This window comes from Schistocerca serialis, chromosome 2 (assembly GCF_023864345.2).
Source record: "Schistocerca serialis cubense isolate TAMUIC-IGC-003099 chromosome 2, iqSchSeri2.2, whole genome shotgun sequence".
Taxonomy (NCBI): domain Eukaryota; kingdom Metazoa; phylum Arthropoda; class Insecta; order Orthoptera; family Acrididae; genus Schistocerca; species Schistocerca serialis.
The window spans coordinates 190,497,535-190,503,917 of record NC_064639.1 but is presented as its reverse complement, the minus strand read 5'-3'; the positions used below and the strand labels follow the sequence as shown (position 1 = coordinate 190,503,917).

Sequence of the window (6,383 nt, the reverse complement as noted above, 5' to 3'; positions counted from 1 at the left end):
ATGTTATTGTGTGTTGTCAGAAATTTTGGGAAATTCAGTAACTCAGTCTATTCAATAGCTGTAAACAGCAGTATCGAAGAAGATGGAAGTTATGGTTTGGTAATTGAAGTTATGCGTGTAAATATCCCTTCTATAAGTTTGGTATAATGATACATGAACAATTTCATGTTCTGGTGTTACAAGTATTCAAACTGATAAATATGATAATTAAATGTAACTGTATTTGAATTTAGTAACCACTGTATCCTCCAGATTCTCACTACTGTGTTTAGTGTATGACTATATTTTGACTGGCTTCATAGTTCAGTTGGTGGTGTGCCTGGGTTCAATTCCCAGTTGGGCTTGAGAAATGTTTCTTTGAAGAAAAAGATATTTTGGTATCTTTAGTCTGCCATATGTGGATGTGTATGTGTGCTGGAGTGATTGTTACCAGTGATTCAGTAACCAACCAGCTCATCGAACTTATTTCAGGATTGTCGCTATTCAGTCAGATGACAATTTAGTCCATAAATAGCACAACTAAGCTAACTGATTAAAATGGCAATATTTTGGCTGTTTGTATTGATAAAAAGATTGTGATGTTTTGGCTATTTTAGTTCAATAGTTGGCTACAGAAGAATGGAAAAACCTGGCAACCCTGCTGGAACACAGTTTTTACCTACCACAACTATGCACACACACGCACTTGCATGTTATGACTGCTGATCAGTTGCACTTGACCATTATTTCTCTAGAGAACTTGAGTCTAACAATAGCTTTTCTTCCAAGACAAAGTGACCAAAATATACACACTTCCACAAACTACAGATTTATTTATTAACTGTATGGTTCCCCGCCCCCCCCCCCCCCTCCCCGCCCCCCAATTACTTGATTTCTTATTCATACCAACCTGTTAGTATAAGGCTCAAGCATATCAGTAGTGTAAAATCAAGGTGACCTTATTGTATATCAATAAATAGCCAAGCAATTACTTCATCTGTTTTTCAAACTCCACTCATTTATCTGGCCCTCAAGAATCATATAAAAATGTATGTTTATGTATGCATTTAAATAGGCAGATTTTCTTAAACCACCAGGAAAAGGGATAATTATTTCTTTTACATTTGATTCTGTGTAGAAGATAAAAATATTTCCATGTACTCCAGAGTTACCCTGGAATATACAACAATATAGATCACACCGTCATCAGCCATTTGCTGTCCACTGCTGGCAGAAGGCCACCTGCAAACTTCTTCATAGATTATGGCCATCCACATTTGCTCCTGAAAAACAGAATGCAAAATAACTATAGTCACAGTAGTAACAATCAAGGAATGACAGAACAATAACAGCTTTTACGACACAGAGATTAAAAAACATGATGCACTTGGACTTTCTATCTAAACATAAAAAGATTGTTAAACGAGAAAGATAAACTGTCTTATCACAATAGTATATTCAGAATCTAATGATGTTTCTGCCAATGTGCTATGTATAGCAGAACACCACTTTGGAATTCACAGAAATTGAACAATGCATCTAAATGAATTCATGTTTGTATCATTGCTACAGGCTAAATTTAAGGAAAAAAGTCTCAGGTCATAAATCTAAATGAAGACTGTTTTGAGTAGTTCTTTGAGTACTTAAGTGCACTAGGAAACACACTAGATGTACCAGTAAACAATTAGGCAGGGTATTAATAAGGAAATAATGGTGAAGTGATTGTACGCAAAGATTTGAATATTTGTAACTTCCCCAATTGTTCTGATCAAGGGCACTTAGATTTGCTAATTTCAAACATTCGTTCATTATTCAGAATAACATTTGCAAGAAGACTGATAATTTATTTCTAGAGTCAATAATGTTTCATGAATTGGATGAGAAGCCGAGATCTGCCTGACCGTAATGATAGCAATAAAGCACCTCGATCAATTAGGGTTTAATAGAGAGAAACATTCATTTTCAAAGAATCATAAATGCTTACTTGGTTACACCATTCAGGAGAATCTGCAGGATTATAATAAGAAGTTTGCCTTGGAGATGCATTAGATGAACAGTATAATTCTTTCCTAAAAATACTCCTACAACACTATGAATATGGTTTTCCCTTACAACAGGTCAGTAAGAATTACGGAGTGAAGACTGAGAGGAAGGGTGGGATTGGAGCATATTGTACAAGAAGAGAGAGAACTGTATTTAATGCAGACAATTAGTTCTAATTAAGGTTGGAAAGTGCACTACAAGTAGCATTTACAAATTAAAATCGCTGGTCACTAAATTCAATGAATTCTCTCTAACACAGGGAAAAAAGTCTTCCATTGAAAACACATCCTTCAGATTTAATCAGACAAAGTCTGCATGCTTCGCTACACGACATCGGTTGTAAAAGAGATAAAAAGAAAAGGAAGGACGTAGAAAAGCGGTAGGTCTTTTGGCTGTGATGACATTTGAGCCAAACTACTAAATTCTTGTGTTGACTTGGTAGTACCTTCATGAGCTACATTTGAAATCTGTTGATGACTGAAGGTGTATTTCCCGTAAAACTGAAGAAAGTAATATTAACATCCATTTATAAAAGTGTAGATAAGAAAGTAAACTGTAATTATAGATCCATCCACCTCCTTCTCATGTTCTCAAAAATTTTGAGACATTACCTTACAACAGGTATAGAATATTGAAAGATTATATGGAAATCACCTTTTAACAACTCAGTTTGGTTTTTATAATGCCTCTGTATTGATAAAACAGTAGAAAATCCTAGGAACTCAGTTCTGGAAAAACTAAACAAGAAAAATTACCTTGTTGGCATTTTGTGTGAGCTTTGCAGGGTCTGCTTTGAGGATTATAAAATTCTACTTTAGAAACAGGGAGACGAAATAGCTTACATGTGTTAGAATAGCATGGACAGCTGCATCATACCAGTCTTCACATGGAAGATCACAATAACAACAATATTTTTTAATGCAATATTCTGTTTTCTACTGTTAATGTGTGATTCCATACGTGTCTAAATACTGTATTGTTTTCATTTATGTCTTTAATCTATCTTCTAAGGTAAGTTATAGGGTCAATATTGCCTTGCAAGTACCTACATTCCTCTGGGACACAAATTAATCTTACCCGAAGTCAGTTTCTACCAGTTTTTTCATTCTTCTGTAACCAATTCATGTCAGTATTTTGCAGGCATGACTTATAAAAATAGTATTTCAGTAATAATAACACCTGTCAGCACCTGCTTTCTTTGGGATTGGAATTATCACTTCCTTCTTGAAGTCTGGGGATGTGTTCCTTGTCTCATACATCTTCCACAACAGGTGGAACAGTTTTGTCATGGCTGACTTCTACATTTACATCTACATATATATTCCACTAGCTACCAAGTGTTGTGTGGTGGAGGACAGTATTCGCACCAAAGTCCTATTCCCCCCCTCTGTTCCACTCGCAGATTGCGAGGGAAAAACAACTGTCTGAATGCCTCAGTACGAACTCTAATTTCCCTTATCTTTGAATGGTGATTATTGCGCGATATGAAAGTTGGTGGTAATAAAATATGCTCTACATCCTCACAAATATCAGATTTTGGAATTTAGTGAGCAGCCCCTTCCATTTAGTGTGTCGTCTACCTGCAAGTGTGCCCCACTTCAAACTTTCTATGAGATTTGTAATGCTCTCGCGATGGCTAAATGTACCAGTCACGAATCTTGCCGCTCTTCTTTGGACCTTGTCAACCTTTGGAATCAGATCCAACTGGTAAGGGTCCCATACATGTCAATCTTTTGAATCAGACCCAACTGGTAAGGGTTCCATACAGATGAACAATACTCTAAGACTGGACGAACTAAAGTATTGTAAGCAATTTCCTTTGTTGAAGGACTGCATCACTTCAGGATTCTCCCAATAAACTGCAATCTAGAGTTCACCTACCCAATGCTTGTGTAATCTGATCATTTCATTTGAGATCATTTCAAATAGTCACACCCAGATACTTGAGGGGGCATTTACTTTGTACTTGTACTTTAATGGGGATTTTTGCTTTGTTATACACAGCAGGTTACACTTACCAATATTGAGAGGGAACTGCCAGTCATTACACCATTCATTTATTTTCTGAAAATCCTCATTGATTTGTTCACAACTACAGCATCATCGGCAAACAGTGTAATGCCACTGTCAATACCATCAACCAGATCATTTATGTAAATCATAAAAAGCAGTGGAGCTATTATGCTGTCCTGTGGCATACCTGATTTTATGCTTGTTTTTGTTGAAGTCTCCCCATTCAGGATGACGTACTGCTCTCTGCCTGTTAGAAAACTTTCTGTCCAACTGCATATGTCATCGCATAGACCGTAAGCGTGCACTCTTTGGAGCGAGCGACAGTGCAGAACTGAGTCGAATGGCTTTTGAAAGTCTAGGAATATGGCATCAACCTGGGAGCCGGTATCTAAAGCCTGTTGTATATCATGCACAAAGAGGGCCAGCTGTGTCTCACATGACCGCTGTTTCCTAAAACCGTGCTGGTTTCTGCAGATGAGCTTCTCAGAGTCTAGAAAGGTCATTATGTCTGAACACAAAATATGTTCAATGATTCTACAACAGATCAATGTCAGTGAACTTGGCCGGTAATTATGTGCATCCGATTTTCTACCCTTTTTATAGATTGCTATGACCTGGGCCTCCTTCCAGTTCCATGGAACTTTTCACTGTTCCGATGATCTCTGATAGATGATGGATGAAAATGGTGCTATATTTGTAGCATAGTCAACATAAAATCTTACTGGGACATCGTCTGGTCCAGATGACTTCCTGGTATCTAAGGATCTAAACTGTTTTACAATCCCAGATACACTAAACACTATGTCAGCCATCCTTGCATTTGTTTGATAATTGAAAGGCAGAATGGTGTGGTAGTCCTCTACCATAAATGAGTTTTTGAAAGCCAGGTTTAGAATTTCGGCCTTCTGTTTATCATCATCCGTTATGTTACCCTTACTGCCAGCAAGAGAAGGTATTGAATTATTTGTAGCATTTATAGATTTTACATATGACCAAAATTTTTTGGGGTTATTTTTAGAATCTGCAGATAAAATATTGCTTTCAAATTCACTAAAAGAATCTCTCATTGACCTTTTGTCAGCTGCTCTCATTTTGCATAATTTCTGTTTGTCAGTGGGGCAGTGACTACATTTAAAATGACTGTCCAAAATTCTCTGCTTTCTCAGCAACTTCCAAATATCTTTGTCAAACCAGGGAGGATCCTTTCTCTCCCCTACGTTTTTGCTAGGCACATATTTCTCTAGCATGTGGTGGACAATACCTTTAAATTCCGACCAAAGATGCTCAATATCTTTGTATCCCGCGGTGGATGCTTGGAGCTGACTATGAAGATATTCATTAATGATACTTTTATTTGCTTTCCCAAACAAGAAAACTCTACACTGTTTCTTTGGATTTTTTTTTTAAACTTCCACTGACATAGAAGCCACAACCTCATTATGATCGCTGATACCTTCTTCTAGATTAACTTCCTCAAAGAGATAAGGTCTGTTTGTCACCAAGATATCTAATATGTTCCCATCTTAAGGTGGTTTTCTAATTGCTCAAGGTTGTATGTTGAGAGTGCTCCTAGAATAACTTCACACAAGTCTTTGCTTCTGCCCCCTGTGATAAACGTGTAATTTTCCCTGTCAATGGACACGAGATTAATGTATCCATCCATAACTAATGGACAATTTGGATATTTATTTGCTATGTACTCAATACTTTCCCTGAAATGTACTGTGACATTTGTTGCAGGTGTTGGTGATCTATAAAAACATCTTAATACAGTGGTCACTCCTTGTCTGATCGACAGCTTTATCCAGGCTATCCAACCAAGTATCGATCTCAGCTGTGTTTAAACAGCTTTCAACTACAATGAGCACACCACCTCCCATATGATCAGTTCTATTCTTCCTAAACATTGTCCAATCTGAGTTCAAAATTTCACTGCTATTTATGTCTGGTTTCAACCAGCTTTTGGTACCTAATACAATATTGGCATTACTACTGTTTATTTCGGAGAGTAAGTCAGGAATCTTGCTACAGGCACTTCGACAATTTACTAGCAAGAGATTTCGCATATTTAAATCCTTTAGAATGACCTGTTTAGGCGAACTAACAATTTTTACAGTTGGCACACCCACATTAGTGTCGTGAGCTGCTAATTTTTCAGGCCAATGGCTTGTTTCCCGTGGGGAGGAACCTAAACTAAAAAACACCCATGTGCATGGCACAAGTACTGTGCTACCCATGTAACTGCTTCCTGTGTGTAGTGCACCCCTGATCTATCGAGGGGCATCCTACAACCTTCCACCCCATAGTGTAGGTCGAGAATCTGCAACCATTTTCGTCACAGAGTTGAC

General features: G+C 37.4%; 1 long non-coding RNA gene across 1 annotated transcript in view; it reads right to left on the bottom strand.

The window, feature by feature from the left end:
- Positions 1-1,191: 1,191 nt before the first annotated feature.
- LOC126456920 (uncharacterized) overlaps positions 1,192-6,383 on the bottom strand; it is a 325,667-nt gene continuing 320,475 nt past the window's right edge. Inside the window, exon 3 of the long non-coding RNA XR_007585412.1 lies at positions 1,192-1,262. This is a non-coding gene — a long non-coding RNA (uncharacterized LOC126456920). The remainder of the gene's footprint in view (positions 1,263-6,383) is intronic.